Genomic DNA, 22,082 nt, shown 5'->3' with positions numbered 1-22,082 from the left:
CAGAAGAACTTATTTGTCGCAGAACAGAGTAAAATTTATTATACAATAGATGCAGTTCTGCTGATTCTTATCGATGCAGATCAATTTATTTAATAGATTATACTAAAAATCAAGTATACGCGATCGACATGCCAGTCAAAATGTTAAGGAGAAGATACTTTGACATTTTTTATCGAATTATATATTTTATAAAAGTTCAATGAAAATCATTCTATTTTGTATTTAATTCATCAACGCATTAAAGTAGATGACTATAAATAGATATGTGAAAAATGTCATCTGCATTTGAATGCAGGATAAATGAGACTCGGCGATCCATCGTATGATTTGCGTGCTTTAAAATCATGGCATAAGTACCATTATTTTTACATCTTAGTGATTATACATATCAAAATATTCCAAATATTATCTGAGTAATAAATTCGACCAGTAGACAATACACACGTTAATAAACAGTAACAATCCCCGTTTCCCGCAACGCGTAAAATGGGACTTACGCCTCCGTGATTCTGACCAACTCATTTAGCGTTGGTATTCCATCCGACGCAAAGTTTCGAGTGCATTGTCGAGTGCCGGTGGAATTTTATTGGCCACTAGCGTAATGCCTATGGAAGGCATTGTATCCGTACAACCAAGCCAGTGGCTTGGCCTGTCACGTGTATGCAAGTGCGTCGGTCGGAACGGTGACCGTGCGTTTGCTGTCCGTGATGAGGAACGAACGGAATCATAAATGTCCGATCTCTGGTCCGGGTGACACGGTTGCGGGGACACAAGCGAGTCATGACATTGCGAGAAGGTATCTACAGGGCTGCACGCGGCACCGGGTTGAAAAGGGAGGAGGAGGGGGGGGGGGGGGTCGGTGCGGCGGTAGGGTCGGTGCCAGGGCTCGAACAGACCCGGAGAAATTTATGCCCTCCCCGTGATGGGATTTGACGGCGTAGACGTGGATTTTCAACGTTGTATCGCCACCGGAAATGCACCCGGCCGGAGCACCTCCATCGCCGCCATTGTTTCGGTTGCTTTCGACCCGCGTTACGTAATTCGCCCGTGCCCTCTGTCTTCCGTGGAAAAATAATGTCCTCCATTTTTGCTTGGGAAACCAAGCGAATTTCCCTGATCTTTCGACGAGAGAAAACAGATACACCGCGCTCGCGGACACGCCGGAAAAACAGTGCTGCGCGTCCCTCTCTGAATTGACTTTTCCTTCGAATAATTGATAGCACTTTTACAGTCGGACGGGTAGAATCGAATTTGTACGTTTCGCAACTTTCAAAGCGAAGCGTCTCAGACAATCTAATATAGCCCCGCAATGAACGAGAATTTTCATGGCGACGCGACGGTTCAAGCGACCGTGTATACTTCGAACAATTTTTTGTAACATTCATTTCGACGCGATCGTACGGAGGCAAGTTTCTTGCCTAAACGTGCAGCAGCCGGTTAAATGACAGAATGCATTCTTTTCCTTCGATAATTGTTGAGATCATAAAGCTGCTCCCATTAGAAATTTTCGAATGTATTTCTTCATTCAGGCACGCGCTCTTATAAATATTCTAAGAAATTTGAACAAACTCAATTGATAGTCCTGAAAAGTTAATCCACCATTTTTTGTTACAATTTTACTCCATTCCAAATAAACAATAATAATATTGAAATAAATAAAAGAATTCTATAGACGTAGATACGAGAACTTTTAGATGACGAAATACAGCTTCTGTTTCTTGTTCTGTTTTTTAATAAAAAAATGTTTCTCGGGAAATCTAGAGAGAGGTATATGACAGTAGAAGTTTTGTCCTTTAAAACGAGCCCAGGCAGACTATTTTCAGACTTTTCTACACGAAGTTACAGTACTTCAAAAATCTACAATTTTCCAGTGAAAATCTCCCCCTTTATTTCGAGAGGCGTTGTATTAAAAACATAGATTGACGAATATTCGGCTTTGTTGCATTTTTATTCGTCCCCGAAAAATTGTACGAACACACTTTATATTATTCATGTGTTCTATTATTATTCATGCGGGACACAGGAATTCCCGGGAGCTGTTATTTCATTCAATCCACTTTATCGGAGACCGTCGATGACGGTAACGCGTCCGCAAAAGAATTTAAACGCGCCGCTATAATAAAACACAAATGGCAATAGATCGCGTTCACGGGCAGAAGAGCCGCACTTCCGGGCATTTTCGAAAATGTCGGTCACGTCGGCCCGATGGTAGTAATTTCGCGGAAAAACGTGGCGCTTGAAATAAAATTTCATTGCGCGTGCGTCGACGCCGCGTGCACAGTAGCTACGTCTGTATATGGCGTTTGCACGAGGTGTTCGTTTTATCTGGACGTCAAGAAAATCTCAGAAACTGTGCCAGATAGCGAGAAATTGTTTACGATGTTCGGTTATATATAATTGCTAGGTTTTCATTGATGGAAATTATTGCGCTTGCGTTTTGTTGAATTTCTATTTAATTATTCCTCTAATTATAGTATGATATAGTATAATATTATTATTCCTTCCATTACACTACTATATACTATTATACTATTATTCCTTCGATTATACTATTATATACTATTGTACTATTAGTCCTTTAATTATCCTATACACAATTGTGCTATCAAAAATCCAACTTGACCTTAAAATCTATGCAATGTTCCCGCCAACAAAAAAACTGTTTACATCGCATTGCGCCGCCTTTCCCGACAACAAATCCTGTTCAAATATTTTTTCGCTATCTCTGGCAGTTCCAGACATGTTCCGGATTTCCTCTCTGCACGCGCGCATTCTTTTTAATTGGATCATCCGGGGCGTGTAATTCGGAAGGAGGCGCTGGATCGCTGGAAAATCACGGTGAACATTTCGAGCGTCGTTTTTCGAATTTGTTAGGCTTACAAATTGTCGGTCGGATCGATGCCGGTAATGATCGGCCGGGAAAGGGATAGGGCGGACGGGCGGGTTTCGAATGCAGTGTACATTTGTGCTGAGTCGTTGAACGACACTTGGTCACGAAGGATATTCACCCCGGAGGGTGCTCGAATTAACCCCTTAAAAGCGTAGAGAACGGGTTTTATCCGCGGGAAGCTTTTCACGCGAGAGGATTCATCATTCGAGTTTGTTTGCGTTCTGAAGACCCGAAGGCTCCGGTTTCGTTTAAACAGTTTATATTTACACAATGAGAGATGGCGGCCGTGTCGGGCCGGATTAAACGGATGGCTCGTGAATCGGTCGGAAGGGGACGACGACGTACTACCCAGCACGCTCCCGGGGATATGTTCATGCAAATTCGCCGGAGATTTATAAGGTCGGGGGACGTACTTAGAAATTTGTTTTTCTCTGGCCGAGAAATTTTCATTGTAATTAAAATCGCCGTTCTTCATTTAACGGTCCGCTCGGCCGTGTTTCGATTCGAATAAATCCATAAATGTCCGGCGCAGCTTTGCCCCTCTCCCTCTTTCTCTCTACATCTCTCTCAGTGGCCCTGTGTGTGTTAAAGGAAAGAAACGGGTTGAATACCTTCGCATTCGTCTCCCGCGCGGGAGGAAATATAAAAGAATTGAAAACAGAGCGGATGAAAGTGGTAGGTGAAGTTAAAAGACCTCTCGATTCCTGGCAGAAATATTTACACAACCGGGAAATAATATTTTGTAACAGAGAAGTCGCTTCGTTGCGCGAAAAGAAAGAAGATCCTGGGTGTAATATAAAATCGGTCTCGGAATCGTATCTCGAAACGCGTCGGTAGCATCTTTCCGGTGCCTTTTCTACGCTCGATGCATAAAATAGGTCAGGAAAGACGCGAAACGGAAATTAACGAGAAAGGGAACGAGTTAATGAGATAAGGGGAGTTTAGTACCTGTTTATTTATTAGTGCCCGTTGTTTAACTACGCTTATCGCGAACATCGGACAAAACCTTTCTTTAATTATTCCATGGACCCTCTTCAACTGCGTTTAATCTCCGCGCGATCCGAGTGCTTGATACTCCAACATACTTGATTTGCTTCCTTGCTCGAAACTGCGTTTAATTTCTGCGTTTCCTATTAGACGGCAAGTTTATCGACTTAACTTTCTAACATCCTTTAAGTTAATAAGCTAGATGAATCGATATGGTGTTCCTAGACGTTCTATAATGTGTGTAAAATGCAATTGTAAATCCATTGCGATTTATGGAATGAAAATATAAAGATTTAGAATAAAATTCAGTAGATCGTTGAAAAATAATGATTTTATTTTATGTCTTAGACTTCTTAGTTCATAGTTATTAAAACATGAATAGCAGAAATTAATTTGTAAAGTCAACATAAATATTATAATTATTCTATTATACCTAATAAATATTAATATAGATATTATACAAGGTTAACAAAAAGTATTATGAAGTAGCAAAGGTTAATTTACATTTAAAAGTTTTCCCTCCACGAAAAAATGATTTTACCTGTATCTCGCACCTGTCTTTTTACTGTACAGCAAATCTGTTATCAAAGAAAATTACCATGTTGCATGGATTAATTTTAGAGAATAAATTTCTCGCTCATAAAAATCATTTTACTATCAAAAACTGTTCTTTTCGCTATACGACCACTATATATAAAATAAACTACAAGAATAAACCTAGACTTAAATTTTTCATTAACAGAAAACGTAAAGGAATAACTTGTGTAAAGAAGATGAAAATCAGTTGAAAAACTATTCGCTACAGAATCCCTCAACAATACTAACGAAACTTCATCGAATGAAATGAGATGCGTAATAAATAAAAAAGAAACAGTTTCTCTACTACAAAACTTCGTCCCTGAAGACGTTAAAAATGACTCCGCACGGCAAATGCGACAGCAAGAATTATTAACAAGTATCAGTAACACTTCGAATTCGTAGCAAAGTAGGTGGCAAAGAAATTTGTTGGAACGAAGGTAAAAGTTTCTCGTGTAAACGGTCGTGATAATTGACCAGCGAAAAGTCACATCACGGTTAAGAGGTTAATGATCAATTATACAGGGCAGCGCGGCGTGCTCGCGCGTGGACGTGCCCTCGCGACTCGTTAGAGAAGACAGGTGGCATCCACGCTGTCGGGCGTAGCACGCGAATCAACTAGAAATCACCCGATCCGCGGACAGATTCACACAGGCCAGCACAATTTCGAGGTAACCCCGGGACAGCTGTGCGGGATGTCCGTCAGTCGTGTCACGAATATGATCCCGGGATGCCAGTCGAGTCGGATTTGTCCCCTCCGCCTTCTAATTAATTAATGCATTAATTTACCCACCGCCGCCTCGGCTCCGGCCTCCTCCTCCTCCTCCTCCCTCCTCCCTCCCACCACCACGGCGTCCCCGGCACCGTTCAACCGCATCGCTTTGGGGTTAATCAACGGAAATACAAAGAACGGCGAACGAACGAGTCCAATTTCACTAATGTACTCATTTTGTTAGGATTTCGCTGAGCTTTGGGTTTATTATACGAACGCCTCCGGGTTTCCTGTTTCTTTACGTTTTCTCCTTTACCTCCACCTCCGCCTCCGCCTCTTTCCATTTTCGTCTTTTTCTGTTAATGGTGGACTGAAAGAAACGCGAGGCAGAACTCCGACTGCCGCCTTCCAGATGGCGAAATACGTGTCGCGAGATTCGGCGACATTCTCGAAACGAAAAAGGCTGCTTATTGTTTGATGTTTCGGGAACGCGGCGAGCAGAAGGCATGGAATGAACGAGCAACCTGCTCTTGCTAAGAGAGCAGATTTATTTTCGGTATTCCCTCCGCTGTTTGGTATTATTCGGCACTGGTATCGATTTAGCGCGCTATCAAACCTAGAGGACATGCAGATTTTGCGAGCAGGTTTCTTGCTAATGAAAATTGACAGGCTCAAATTTCGTCTTAATCCGTTCTAACACATTTATTCGTACCGGTGCTTCGGTTAGCCGAAAACGACTGCGTATGAAGCTTTAAATGGAATGATTTCTCTGCCTGCTATTTTATCCACTCTTCCTTTAAACGTATCATCGGCTGCTATTAGACACCGCTGGATTGTCGTACAAGAATTTCGTGGGACGCTTTATGACCGACTTAACTACTTAAATCGTATCTTCGTCGTTGTTAATTATTTTAGAGATCAGTTTCGTTTTTCTATTTCCTTCCACACTGATGTCAATTGTAACAATTTTGTCCTTAACTTCACCGTAACTCAAAAGGATATTTTTCAATTTTTATTTACTACTAAGCGATTTCTTGATCAGTAAATGTTCCCCCGGACTTACATGAATACTTATTGCTTTATAAATAATAGGAATAGAAACAGTGTCCTCGTTTATATGAATTTATTAAATAAGTAACAATTTTGACCTTAACTGCGCTGTAACTCAAAAAGGATATGTTTCAATTTCTATTTAATATTAATATTGCTTTATAAATAATAGAAATAGTGTCTTCATTTATATGAATTAATTAGATAAAAACAGTGGCATTTCCATCCTGTCACAATCCTTTGCATAGGGCTGCGTTCAATTGAACTTTTCGCACGAGCGCGTTAATTTGGAAATACAGCAGTGAATTAATAAAATAACAGCGATATTGAAGTCAAATTTCGGCGTAGACACTTCGCTCGATTCCCGTTCCATCGAATAACAGGATTGCAATAAAATTGAGCAGCTCTTTATAAATCGCAGAGAGCACGTTTCCAGCCGGTTGCCATCCGGGCGCGGCGTGCCGCTCGCGCAAATGCTTTTTCCGCAGGAATTGATTCGCGCGATAAAGCCCGGAATTCTAAGGTATGGAAAGGTAACGAAACCCGGGTGACTCTTATGCGAGGGAACGCGCAATTAAGCCCGGGCTTAAATAATACTGGTGGGTACGGGGAATAATGAAATTGGAAGTAGGTCGTCCAGTTCGAGTGGCGAAAAAAAGAATCGCGTTCATCTGTGGTAAAGGGAAGGCGAAGCCGGATCCGCGCGACCCTGTTTCGTTTCCGGGTACGGGGGATCGGGTCGAACGATAGCGGGGACGACGTCGACGACGACGACGACGCGACGTGCCGCTAGAAAAACGAATGCAAATGGAGAAACGCTTTCGAACGAGCCACGTCGATCCGATTACCGCGCGACCCGTGGACGGGTGTCACCGGCCATTAGCGGGAACTCGAATTTCAAATCCCGTTTCCGTGATTACCGCGACGGAAACGAGCCGGTGAAAGAGAAGGAACAGAGACGGCGAAAGGGAAAAGGGTTGACGGGTGGAACACCTAAGCCTGATCCACCGCGTCGCCAGTTGGCGAACGTTCATCGTTGGATACTTTGTCGTCCAGATCGACTTCTTCAATTTTATAGATATTTAAAGTTAAGACATCAGTTTTGCACAGTATGAACACATAGTATTAACCCTTTGCATTCGAGATATTAATCTATATAAAATTAATTCTTGCAACCCTTATGATACTTGCAATATCAGCAGTACTTTAAATAGAAATAAAGGTAATATGGAAATGATTTTGAAACGAGATGTAACAATTTTTAGTTGTGACACTGAGGCACCATTTTAGTGTAAAGGGTGAACACTGTAGCAAAGTGTACCTTATAAATCAGCTTTCCCCCCTATCGGTAGCCTCTCCATCGATTTTCATGGCAAACAATAATTTATCTATTAATGAAATAAAAGTTTTAGATTGTACTACTGTAAGCTCCAATATTATATACATAATTTTCTAAATTTTACATACCTTGCACGAGTAAAAAAATAAATAATATAAAAATAGAAACTAAAGCATATCCAATAATAGAAACTAAGTATATTTTTTTAACTTAATTTATTCCTCGAATGTCAAATTGACTGCTACGTAATAAAAGACAAATAATTTCTTTTACTAAAAATATTTTATTGGGAACGAAGGGAAGCATATTTACGCAATGTTCTCATCACGTTTTTCACGAAGAATGAACGATGTACCGGATGAATTGTTTTCTTGTTTTTATTGCCACATGCACTGTGTTCATTTGCGTGTTTTGACTACTGTTCTGGCGAATATTTTTTGCAAAAATGTAACCGAGAATTTTGGTATCGTTTGTAATTTTACCAAATTTCTTGCCAACATATTCCTTCGGTTCGCTTATAAGTTTTAACGAAATTAATATCCAGTCATACAAACAGTATTCGTATTCCAGGTCAATTATTTTGAATAAAGACGCGCAACAAACAGAAACTACCTTCCCATTCTCGAGAGGCATGTTCGTATCCGCGATAGAAATGTTTCGCGCGGTATAGTTTAATTAACTGTAGAACAATTTTAGAGAAGTTCCGCGAAAAATTCGCAGGCGATTCCGAGCACGTTTGCTTCGCGCGTATTATATTTCAAGCAAGTGTCCGCGTTTAAATTGCGGCGCAGTGAAAATGTTTAAAAGGGTTAAAAATATTGTAAAAATAAAGTAGTACAACGTAGAATAAATGTTTCTCTACACCGATAAATCCAATAAACAATTTCCTGAAACAGAACCAACAATGGCGAGAGTGATAAATGATATTGAGGTATGCAATTTGTGAGGGGCAGCAATTAAACGAAGTTATAGAAACGATTCACCGATGTATCAAATACGTGCATGTTGCAGAAATAAATCAATGTGTCTGGTACATCGATTATACGGCGCATAGTTGGTCGGAGTCGTTCGTGGAAAATTTGCGCGTTGATTTAACAAAAGCAAGCACGGTTATTTAAAAGCGGCGCGATAAATTGCCAAGATGCGTTCGGTGAATTTCACGAATATAGCGTTTTCGAGGAAGATTAAATTTTTTCTACTTGCAAGAAAGATGCTGGAATAAAGCGACGTGGTTTGTACATTAATTATTTGATAAATAAGAAATATCAGCCATGCAACATTTGTATATCTAAAAAATTAGATGCAGTTATGTAAAAGCAAAATATAATAATAAATTGTAACGATAAATTTAATAGATTTAAAAAATGATAGAACCAAGTTAATATTACACGAATTTTCTGACGAACAACGAGAACCAGCCATGAGATATGTATACCATCTGTCTTTGCAGTTATTTAAAAAGCAAGACGATAGCTAGCCAAGAAATGCTCTCCAGACATTCCATAAATCGATTTTGTAAAAGCTCCAATTCCTTCGAACTCCGTGTGAGACTTTCTTCAGAATTCTTTTATATATCATTGGAAGCAGAGATATGGAAAATCGAAAGAGAAATACAGTTTGAAATAGAGAGATCAATCCACGGCATCTGGCGATCGGTGGGTCGACAGATGCCCGCCAAAAAGTCGCATTTCCAAAGGTGAATCGCTCGTGAGGGACTCTCGCGACGCTCGCCGCGCGCCACGTGCTCCTCTGCGGTTTGGGATTATCAATCAGAAAGTTCGCCGTTTTATCGGAATTGCTCGGGTAATAACTCCGGACGAAGGAAGAAATCATGGGAGGGCAATTCCGAAGTTCACCGACGCCCGGTCTAGCGGAGCACTCCGCCCTGTGAATTTTCATTTTAGAAAGCTTCGCGCAGTCCGCGACGGTATCATGGTGGTTCTTGGCATAATGAGGTCGGCATCCGTCCCGAAAGATGTTCCCTTCTATATTCAGGGCACCGATCTACAAGTAAAAACAGGGAACTGTTAAAAATCGGTCCCGGGTTTTCGGGAGTTATGGGGTCTCGGAAGTTACGGACGGAAAAGTTCGGCCCTCCATCCCTCGGTTCGAACCCCCCCCCCCCCTACCCACGGTTCGACCCTTATGAAACTGGAATAAGAGCGGCCGTCTCTCTTTTGTGGATGCTCGTCGACGGTAAACTTCTGTGAGACAGCTGTCCGTTACACGAGACTTCACTTGGCAGCCCGCCTTCGGACTTCAAAAGACGATTGTGGACACTATCGATTCACCTTTGGCCTACTACAGTCGATGATCAAAGCGGCGCTCCGCCTGTCTTTGGACCGGCAGCCACTTCGTTCCAATGTATTCTAATTTACCCGGCCGGCTCTGCTGCAAGTGGACGCTAATGAATAGACTGCTCATCTTCGAGCACTTAGGGATTACTGAAATCTTGGGAATCGGGCAACTGCGAATCTTTAGGCCGCCTTCGAATTGTCTGATGCGTTCGTTTATCTTTGTTGCTAGTGCATCTACCTTAATTTTGAGAGACACTCTAGAAATTTTAGATTATTTTATTTTTATTTTATTGTTGGATTAAATAAGAGCATTATATTTTATTTCAAAGGATTAGTATGATTAAGCAATGTATGGATAAGGAGGATAAGATCATACAATAAGATTATAAAGTTAATTTTTAAACTGACCTTTTAGATCTTTTTAATTTTATTAGCGATCTGCAAAACGTAAAAAAGAGTAATTGGTGACGTACAATTTAACTTTTCAATTTTAACCCTTAGCGGAACAGAAGCATTTAAATTTTATATACCATGAAATTATGTTACATATAAAGAGAAATTATGTGCTAAATATTTTTATATCGAATACAGAGAAAAGAACATTCATTTTTTAATAAAAATTGCCAGATTTTATTTTTATATTGATTTTTAGTGCATATCCAACGATATTAGGTCATTAAGGATTATAATTTGACTAAATCAAATATTTCACTTTCAGAACATTTTTACGACTGTTAACATTGTAGTCAAAGCGTTGAGGAATTTCGTTGCAAAGTTAACAAAAAATGTGTACCAATTTCATTGAATTAAATATTTTCGATAGGACCGGTATCGTGCAATGTCAACTCAATATGTAGAATTGCCCCGCCGTCGATTCTACGACGCGAAAGGAAACCAATTCCACGTGTCCTCGTTTTGCGTGTCTGATCATTGTTGGTGGTTTCTACTTACGGCAAAGTCGGTAACGTTTCGTTTGCTTTCCCGTGGTTCTCTCACGATTGCGTTGCAAGGAAGCAGCACAGTTCCTATCAGGCTAGAGTAAGGCACGACAAGAAATGTAAAACGCGAAAGAAATTCTTTGAATTAAAAATAAATTAAAATAAATTTAGTTTTCTCTTTATTGAAGTTACAACCTGCAAATATTGACTACTTCATCCTTTAGACGTAAACGGATTTCTAAAGATCGATATAAAAATTTATATTTCTTAATTTTTATTCTGTAGTACCATCTGTTAAGTAAATAAGATTATTGTTAATATTACTATTATTATTATTATATGGACAATATAATTTTATGAGTATTATAACTAATATTATTATATTAATAATATTATACTGAATCTAGGATGATATCGGTAAAGGAGATCATATGTGAAAGGCGCGTCACGAATAAAAGAAATCAAGGTTTCCCCGATGGTAATTAGCAATTAATAATCTACGGTATGCACAGTTTCGTTGCCCCTTTAAAGTCCGATATAACTGCAGAGAAAACCCAGAGGCAGTTCGCAGAGACCAGGCAGGAGTATTTAGCTTAAATAGAGTGAAAATCTCAGGGCAAGATATAACACGCTTAATAATGTTCCATACCACAGCTAATTCAAAGGTGGTCATACGTTTAACAAGGGATAATAGGTTCAACGAAGGATCAAAAAAGAACATACTCCAATTAGAAACAACACGTTATCCGAATTTTTCCCACGCTTCCTCTCCCTCTCAAAAATCCCCGAACTGCTGATTCCCCTAATCGCGAAAAATCCCGGGAGTTCCCGAGAGACTTTGCGGGGTGATATCGTCGATTCACGGCTCGTGCATCTGCAATGGGACGGTGAACGATGGTTGTGGGTGTTCGAGGGGTACGAGGAATGTTACTAGCATGTAGTGTTCCGCGATAATGTCGAGCCTCGGTGACATAAAAGGTTGAGAGGGAGTCGCGTGGCAAGAGGGTGAGAAATAGAGAAAGAGAGACCGAGAGAAAGAGAGAAAGAGACGGATGGTGAGAAAGGAAGAGAAGAAGAGAGAGATATATAGAGAGGAGAGACGCGTAAATAGAAAACGAGAGAGACGTGGGAAGTACGAGGGTGCGGGTGGCGAAAGAGTGAGTCGGTGTTGGATACGAGGACGGGGTAGGTTCGTCGGATGGGTGGCTGGGCGGGTGGATGGGCGCTAGAGCGTAACCTGATATAGCTGCCAGCAAGCTGCCGTAGACCGGTATCGTATCCCATCCCTGTTCTCTCGCCCTTCCTCGTCCCTTGGACCCCCGCGGGCCCTGCGCGTCTCACTGCATACGCTTCCCAGAGATGCACGGTTACCCAGGAATATTCTCTACGTAAATGCAGCGTCGATGTTTTCTCAGCGTCGAGGCCTCTCGACAGTTCTCTTCCTCCGGCTTTTCTTCGTTCTTCCATTCTTTCATTCCTCCGACTCCCTGCGCTCGCCTCCGCGGCCCTCCCGCCACCCCGCATACCCGGCCTTCTTTTTTCCTCGACCTTCCTCCTCTCTCCCCTCCGTTTTCGTCTGTCCTCCGCCCGCTCGTTGGCCCTCCGAAGCCGGCGCCTTTTTATTCGCTGATCCAGAATACAGCAGCTGTTACACGCCGGAGCCCCGGCCTGATGGGGCAACTGTTCGATATTCCTCGAGACAATCGCGGATCCTTCGGCCCTAAGCTCTCGAACCGTAGGCGCGGGATAAACGCGCGGACGGAATTGAATATCGTTTTGTAACACGGCCAATCCACGGTGAAATCGCGTTTCATACCGGTCCAGGTCCGCGCTCCGTCTCTCTCCCTCTCTCTCTCTCTCTCTCTTCTCTGTATTCTCTCCCTGTTTCTCTCTTCTGTGCCGCAGTAAAGTTTTGATTTTATTCTGCGAATGGGACACGTTCGCGGACCTTGATTCCACGCCGTTCGACGCCCGAGAGTTTCTTCGAGGTAAAATCGTTAATTTCGCGATTTTATTCCGAAGTTATGGCCCGCGGAGCTGGAAAAACTGAGGCCAACTGTCGGGTAAAACTGTCGCGTTAAATCAATCCCCGGGTCGTTCTGAAACAAGGTTTATTAGGCGGCTGGAATTTTTAGACCGAACCCTACCGAGTCGGCGACGTTGAGAATTCGATTATAATTTCCGACGTCTGTTCAAAAATTTTCCGCCGATTCCAGAGAGGTCGCGTTAATAATAAAATCATACGCGACCGTGTCGCGTCAAACGCGCATTGATTCGATATATTATGTAGGATAATATTCGGTGAGATTTTCAGGACCGACACGAGAGCTTGGAAATTTCTACTTGTTATCGAAGTTGATTTCCCGGAAAATATTAATTAGGTTTTCATTCGAACGCTCGCGAACGGTGAAACTCTCGCGCCAAATTCATCCGTGTCGCGACTGAATCGCGATCGATTCAGCGGTCGGGAATTTTTGGTCTTCCCTTTTCGAGCCGAAAGAGTTGAGAAACCCCGCGAATTTCATGACAGTTTTCGGCATTAGAAAATTGATTCCGCGTGGAACGAAATTAAATTGGACTTTCGCGGCGTGTTCTACCGTCGTCGCGTCTGACCGTTGCCGACTTTTCTACTTAAAAATTGATTCTCCGGGGGAAAACAGAGCTCGCAGGCTTCGCTTTTAACGCTCGCCGCGTCGGTACCCGCGCGACACCCGCGTACAAAACGATGAAAGAAAATTGCGCGTAACGCAAAATAATGAAAGGCGGAATAAGGTCGGGAGAACAACCGCTGCGAGGCGGCTGCGCCCGCTAAGCTGCAGTTTTCCGAATCCATTGTCTGCCGTCTGACGTATCCAGAGCACCGCGCGGTGAATCTCGCGACGTCAATGTCGCCTGTTAAATTACCGGGCGAAATTTTTGGGAACGCCTTATCCTCGACATTCGTACTCAATACGAATTTTATTGCTCGCGCAAGCATTCCGCGAGAAGGAATGAAACAATTTCCCAACTTCCATCGAGAAGTTACGCCGCGCGGGCTCTTAATGCGAGCATCCGGGATCCGTTCCGGACAAAAGAACGGTGGTAGGAAGAGTGGTGTGGTACGGCGGTAGGTGCGAGACGGAGGGAGAAAAAAAACGAAATCGCGAACCCATTGAAGGAGCCCGCGCCGAGATTAAAATTGATTACACGGTTTCCTGCCGCGCGAACTCCTGTAATTTGATAATATTACGGGGGCTCGGATAAATAGTAAAATACCGGGATTGTACGGACCCATTACCGCAATTCACCGACGCTAGTTATGAAATATTCTTCAGTCGGGGCACACGGCAGGCAGTCGCGGGGAGCGCGCGCGCGCGCGCGAAACGAAAGCGTGCCGACGTTGGGCTGATGAAAGCACCCGGTGCACGCTCCTTTTGTTCGCCGGTTGTTTCGCGAAATTCCCCCGGAATTCATCGTCGACTCGGCCAAGACAAATGCGGCAAATAGAATTACTATACCGCCGAGGAGAATTATTAACGCTGTATTCACGCTCGCGCCTCGCGTTCCTGGAAGACGCGGCTGCCGGCGCGGGAGCCGATCATGCACGATCATACTTTCCGGATTACTTTGTTCCCGCGAGTCTCCGATTTCAGCGCGAGCCAAGCGAACTCCAAATGTTCAGTGCCGGTTTTCAGTGCATTCGCGCATGCTTGAGTTCCATGGTCTCCGAGTTTACACGAAATAAATTCATTTTATTACACGATGTTGCTTAACGTTGAATCTACAGAGCTCTGCAATTTATTCACGTGCAGTGCGTTGTTAGAGTGGCAAGACAAAGTCAGTGTAAAATTGTCATTAAAGAATATTTAATAGTGATTTATTTGAATAAGAAATTGTTCATTATTTTGGAGTAATTTTCTTTATTCGTAGTTGTTAGTGAAAGATTCTTTTGGTAAAAATTTAGTTAGTCTAAGTATTCGATATGTTGCTCGAATAAAATTTTATTCGAAAAAAGAGAAACTCTGGAATGAATTTATTTAGACTCTTTGTCGATTTTATTATAATGTGAGCTTGAATAAAGGAATTTATTTAACCTGTTCTTAAGAAAAATTCATAATTTCTAAATAACAAATATAAGACCGGTTATTTCTACGGTTCTGTGTGTAGAATATAAAATATTCTATTGAATTTTCTGTACGATTCTTAGTCGCTCGAATAAATATGTAATGCGAAGTGTCTGATCCTTCCTGTCTGCTTCTACTTAAACCATAATCTAGCTGCCACTCTTTGCATTGCAACGATACATACAAGCTTCTACTTACAAGAGATCTATTCTTTTGCACCCAAGTATTTCATTGTAACGTTATTTCATTTCAAATTATCTAAATAAATTAAACACATTTTCTATTACACCATTCAATTTACACGAAAATATGCACCAAAAATTTGTTTCACCTCGCGTGGCACGATCGAAAGTCATCAATAGACAACGCTTCCTATCCTCCGCATCGATGCCATAAAAATCCGCTCTACCCCGAAGCAACCGCTAAGCGAGACCGCAGCATTCGCAGCGGTGTCGATGTTGTTTTAAAATCGCCGCGAAATCTGTTTCGCCTCAGAGCAGGGATCGCGCGAGCATGGATCGCGCACAGTGATTAAAACCGCAAAGCCCCGATGCTGGTTAATACGGCTCGCGTTTCCTGTCGATCGCCTGGTAACCTTAACCCCCGTCTCTATTCCGCACCAGGGGTTAATTAGTCTGGTCTCGTTCGATACTCGTTATAAACTGTTCTTATCGATACCTTCCCTTTGAAACGATACCGTTGCGCCCGAAGTTCCGCCGTTACGGTTTTGTCCCCCCGTTTACGGGAACTTGAGAACTCCATTATCCTCTCGCGCCTCGCTCGCCCCCCTGCTCCTCCCGGCTCTCCCGAAAACCCCGACTAACACCGTTGACCGAGATCTCCGAGGAAACCGGCGGGGAATGCTCCGAGTAAATGGCCTTGAACTCGATTAGATCCCGGAATCCCGGTATTAGGATCTCTTTTTACACGTCCCGCGTTCAGCATTCCACAGACCGGGGACGCATCCCGCGCCGCCGCTTCCTCACCCCATCTCGCCATCCACCCTAATGTAGTCGACATTAAGGTTTCGCGGCTCGGTAATTAGATCGCGGCGGTATTCGTTCCGTGTAATCTTGGGGATAATTTTTGCTTATTACGCTGCCTGGGTCCCGGTAATGGCCGCGAGCGCCGAGGGAGCAGTCGAGGGAATTCGGGAAAGCGGACAATTCATAGGGATCGTATTAATCCGCGGCCCAGGGATCGACCAAGTTTATTCAATCATATCCTTTCTCGCTAACGATATTTCCCTCGTTATGCTAAAGAGACACCGCTTCGTTTATATTAGTAAATACAATCTGCATTTCCGTTAATGACACGACGGGGATTTCTTTGAGGTTTATTTGACGACTACCACTTTGCTGGCTAATTATTCAGTACATATATCGTTGGTTCAAAGATTCACCGAGATTGCAAATACAGTGTGATAGAGTGCAAGAAATGTGGCAAGCGTAATATTCTTGCGATGCTTCTCCGTGGTCGTCCCTTGCGACGCGTTTCAACCGTGTGCTAAGTTGCCGTAAAGATAACGAAACTGTATGCTGTGCTAGCTTTGTTGTATTGAAGGAGTAACTCGCCTGCTTGTAGTCGAGTCACGCTATTTGTACGACTATTGGTGGCTTGTAGTACTGCTTGTTTGGCCAATGTCGATTCATACTACCTGTCCGATTATGGCAGGTTAATGTTACTTGCCTCAGCAAGAGTGACTTGTAACACTTGGTCGAGCAATGTCGATTTATACTACGTGTCTGATTAAGATAGGTTTAGGTTACTTTTCGGATGTTGGACGAATTATACTACTTGGATGATATTAGATGAATTATACTACTTGCTTCACCTTAAAAGAATTGTGTTACTTGTCTGATCATATACGAATTATACTATTTGTCTGATCCTAAACGAATTATATTACCTGTTTGATCTTAGACGAATTATGTTACTGGTCTGATCTTAGACAAGTTATACTACTTGTCTGATCCTAGATCAATTATACTACTTTTCTGAGCCTAGACAAATTAGGCCACTCGTTCGATCTTATATGAATTATACTACTTGTCCGATCTTCTATGAATTATACTACTTGTTTGATACAAGGCGAATTATACCACTTGTCTGACTAAAAACTAATTGACACTATTTTTTCGATCATTATCAACTGATACTACCTGTGACAGTTTAGCAAGGTACTATTAACTATCAGATCATAAACGTTGTCGATTCTTTATGCCTCACACTCAGTGCAATGACGTACCTAATTAGCTAATGAAACTGATTTTACCGCAGACATCTACTTCAGCGATTATCCCAAGACTACTTGTGCAGCCACGACCCAAACCCCAATATCGTCATAGAAAATTTTCATTCTGCCCAACTTCCCACAAACTACCCTCAATAAAATAATACCTCAGCTGCTAAATTTGTTCTTCCATAAAAAATCTCTTCGTGGCGCGTCCAGATTTGAATTGTTGAGTATGCATGAGGCATCGAGTATTCCGGAAGAGTCCCGGCTCGACAGGCGTTGTTTATAAACACGTCTATCAAAGCAGCGTTAAGGGATAGCTGTTTTTTCCAGCGGATCGTCGCGCCTCCCCCGTAAAAATACAGTCTGCGCCGGAACGATGTAGCCGGTCGCCGTTCGAGCGTCCATAGGCGGCCGATAAAACGACGGGTACGAGCGCGACCGGACAATTTCGTTTTCGCCTGACGAGAGTTCGAAACGAGCCGGGTAACAGCATCGGTGCCAGCAGCAGCCAGCAGCCCAGCATCGAGCCGATCTACGTAGGGTCCTGGCAGCAGCTGCAGCGGCGGCGGCGCCCGTGACTGCAGCTGCATCGAGGTCGAGACCGTATGGAGTGCATACGGGGGTGGTGGCAGAAGGGGAAATAAGGGGGAAGGAGAAACCGGAGAGAAGGGGAAGGGTTCTTGCATCCGGCGGCGGCTGCTACTGCTGACGTGCAGAGCGCCGTGCACGTATTGCAAAATAGAGGCAGAGGGAACCGGCTGATGCAGGCTGGAAAGGGTGCAGGGCGATGGGAAAGAGGGAGCAGGAACGATACGGCAGTCCTGCCACGTGGACCGCCCGTTCCGGAGTGGCTCGTTTCTGATTCGCTCGTTCTTTTTTTCGGCTTGCGAAACGGCCGGCTACTTCGAACCATCCTGGAAATTTGTTATTCCGCGATTTTTCCTTTCCTTTCTTGCCGATCCGATAAGGATCCGTTTTCAATCCTACGTTCGAATCAGATCTCGGAATTTCGTTGCTTGTGATCGGCGAACTGAATTTATCCGCGCTTTGCTTTGGCTTTGGTCTTCCTTACCTTCGCCGGTGTGTTTTCCACGTTTTCGTTCCGAACTTCGCAAACTTATTCATCCGATGAAGTCGTACTTCCACCCTCCTCTGTATAAATTAGATGACGGTTCTTTCCACCGATCAAAGCGAATTTCTCACCGACGTTTTGACGGAAACCGGCACACTGTCTCCGGTCACTTTTTCACAATTTTTCGAGACCGTGCTTTAATGACAGGAATTTACCCGGAATTTTATATTCCCCCCCGTTGAAAACTTAATCCGGTTACGAAGTAGGTGGTAAAACATTTATTGGTCTTTGTTAAACTTTGAGTTTTATCACGGCCGACACACACGTACGCGCCGTAAATAAAATCCGCCGGCAGCCTAAGTGCGCCGTCGCCTCGTGTTATTAAAAATACGAATATTATAGGCGCTCGAAGTTTATCGAAAAATCCATAGCCTTTCTCTTCGTATATTTACCCGCGGAGATCGTCAATTTACATTTATTGGGCGAGGTTCGAAATCTGCGCGGAACACTTGATAAGAGTACTCACGGTCGTTACAGCTCTAGCGGGATCCGTGCCGCACAATTAGCCGGACGCGGCGGCGATGAATCACACGGAAATTCGCGTAAATTTCGCTGTTCCCAAAGCGAACAGAGAATCAGCGTATCGCGGGGAAAAATCAGCGGTTGTTTGTGCTGCTCTGATTAGAATAATCCCGAGTTCGCAGTTCGTTGAGAGAGTGAGAGAGAGAGGTAAAAGAAGAGTGAGAAAGAGAGAGGAGACCGGCCGTTCGCGGCCTGCACACCGAGAATAATCTCGAGGAGCATTCTCCACTTACAAGAACGTTTCATCAGCGATTTTATTTATTCTTTCTCGGGCGCGCGCAAAGTGGTCGGTGTATCACGGCGCCTCCAACGCGGGTGTTGGCGGAATGGAGGTTTAAATTCTTGATAAAGCAACGGAACGACGTAATAAGAAACTCCGCAGGAGAAAAAGGACCCTGCCACTTTTCCGTACTTCTTGCATAATTCGCAATTTCGGAGTTTCCGCGGGGAAAAGGAGGGTAGGGGGGAGGGGGCCGTTGCGATGCGAAGGAACAGGAGGGATGGCTGGGGAAGCGGGGTGTAGGGCGCGGGGGCGACGGCGGCGGCGGCTAGAGTGTTAATTAAGCCAGCAATCTGTTCCCTCGTTACTCGTCCCGAAGCAACGCAGCTGTCGCCGCGACAACGCTCAACTTTCAGCCGTAACATTAAATACATCGTATTTCGCGGGCTTTGCCGTCGAGTGCCACTCGTCGGAATGAATTTAAAACGAACCTCATCGGCCCCCGCACGGCAGCCAGTCGATTCAAGGATCACTCCGCGGGGGCTGTCGTTAATTAACGATACGGATATTCTTCGGTATTCCGTCGTCGACCGGCCCGGCCGCCACCAAAACCTGCGAAAGTGCCATTCGAAAGTTCGACCGCGGTTTTTGAATACCGAAATACCCTGATTTCTGACGCTTTATTCGCCGGGAAACACTTAAATGCGAAAGAGGGGGCGGAGGGAGATCGTGGGTGCGGGCCGCTGGGAAAAAAAGTTGGACCGCGCGCGCGTTCGAGCAACTACCGTTTCGCAATTTGAAACGAATTTCACGCGTGTTGCGAGCCAACGGCCGCCGGATCCGCCCTCCTGGCCGGCGACGTCACAGCCGATTGCCGGCGAAACTAGTTGAACGAACTGTAATTACAAGCGCGTCGCAACGCGTCATTGTCCCCCGCGTTTCGATCCGAGTCGAGTCATCGGGATCACGCCGATTTACGCCGCGAGACCAGACGCCCCAACCGTCCCTCGTCTACATCGGTTTCTGCGTTCGAAGCATAAGTTGTCACGTATTGTTTCTCCGATTATTGGACAGCGGATTTTTGTGCAGAATGACACTTGTCCCTGTCGATCGCAAAATGCAGAAACTAGATAGACATTTATTTATCGTTTCGATGATTTTATTCAATTAAAACTAAAGCAATCTTCTTACTTTTTTTAACACTATACAAACTTAAAGACATGGAAAAACTATATAAAAAAATATAGAACAGCTGCGTTTAGTTTTAAAAAAACTCCGTGAATTTAAAGCAAAGTATTTTTACTTTAGTTTTTATTGTATAAGAGATATAACGTCGCATTAAATGCTATAGCCATTAGCGACGGCTGTTATTTCCCCGTTCTATAAACATTATTATACAATAAGGTGTACTTTAAGAATGTAATAACTTGAGGGATCCCCTTGCTATTGTTCAGATTATTTTGCAAAGTAGATTAAAGTTGGAATTGGCTCCGGGCTTCCGAGTACTTGGTGCATTGCATTAAGATATGCTTGACTGTGATTACAGAATTACAGTTGTATTTGATTTACTCGTCTTTAAAGTAACTGTATAAAATCGACGATGTGGTGTAATGGTCTGACCAGTTACTGGATTATTCTACTTGACTTGTTTAAATCCCCCTCCATCAAAGATTGCATCTACGAAACTCTCTTGCTCGCGGATCACTTTGTTCTACTTCCCTTCAGCCAGACTTATGTGCTTAACTTGTCTGACCAAAGCCCAACATATTCTACTTAATTCGTGAGAATATTATTACCTCTGGATTTCACCAAATTGCATTTTAGCACTGCAATGACAAAGTCATTGCAATTCAGTCGTTGCAACTTCTGGCAATAAATTTCCACTATAGTACTCGTCTGACCTAAGCATAACCTATTCTACTGAATATATTATAGACATACTCCATTTATATTTCTCCAACTACAGATGGTTTCGTATCACCATCGCAATAAAAGTAGGATAACTTTAATTGCCACTACTAGCAATTTCTGGCCACAGGTTTTACGTACAGTATTTGCCTGACCACATACCACTCCTATACTACTTAGCGAACCCACACACGCTCCGCGAGGACGATCAATGACGGGTACAAAACTTGTTTCCCAGATTTGGCTGTTATGTTGAATCCGGGTTAACTACAGTGGTTCTAATCTACTGGTCTGACTCAAGGCTGTCTTGTTCTACTTGGTTAGATTACACCGTGCTTCTCTGCACACTATCTGGCAAACTTTCCTGGAAATAACTATTCTGTCCTAATTACCGGATCGGAGCATATCCTATTCTACTTGTCTGACCACCGGGAAGTAAATAATCTTAGTTTGCAAAGACGACTGTCGAAGAAATATGAATCAGTTTATAATCAGTGTTATCAGTGATTTTATTATTTACGCCAGATAATGTAAATACTATTGAACTTTCTATATTAGCAACATCGTATTTTCTAGAATAATTTGTTCATGCCACAATAATCAAACTTTCGACAAAGCTTTTACTAACTATTATCTAACTCCAGCAACCATAGCAAAATTTAATAATTACGCAAAGTTATACTAGAAATTGTTTAACTACCTCGGTGTCCGATAGTCGGCCATTGTCTAGATTCGATTCTAAGGATCACAATTTCGGCCACGGTTCCGCGACAGGATCCGCGACACGCGTCGCCGATCCCGATCGAGCGATTCCTGTGTTATAAGCGAGATAATTAATTAACTCGGGGGAAAGTTGAGCCGCGGGACCGGCGCGTCTCGCACAATGGACCGCAGACGAGCGAGAACTTTCATTGAGAAGTTTGATTCGAGGCGCTGGAAATTATCAGCGGGCTCCATGGGGACGGAGCAATCGTATAATTACCGGGCATCCCCGCCGGCGCCCCGGACCCGCTGATTTATATTCGTAATACGTCTTCGTTGTTCCGTCGCCGGGTATCGCGAGGAGGAGCCCCGCTGAAACTGAGAAGGAATGTTGGGGTGGGGGCCGAGGTTCCTTGATGGAACGTGATGCTTGGACGAGATCGATTTTATCAAAATAGAATTTGCCT

At 43.4% G+C, this 22,082-nt stretch overlaps 1 protein-coding gene across 1 annotated transcript in view; it reads left to right on the top strand.

Annotated features, from left to right (window-relative positions):
• The window catches only part of LOC144468124 (uncharacterized), an 87,303-nt gene that overhangs the window by 41,516 nt on the left and 23,705 nt on the right, over nt 1-22,082 (top strand). The window lies entirely within an intron of this gene.

Source organism: Augochlora pura, chromosome 3 (genome assembly GCF_028453695.1).
Source record: "Augochlora pura isolate Apur16 chromosome 3, APUR_v2.2.1, whole genome shotgun sequence".
Lineage (NCBI taxonomy): Eukaryota > Metazoa > Arthropoda > Insecta > Hymenoptera > Halictidae > Augochlora > Augochlora pura.
Note: the sequence above shows the minus strand (reverse complement) of the source record. Positions and strands in the feature narration are given on the sequence as shown.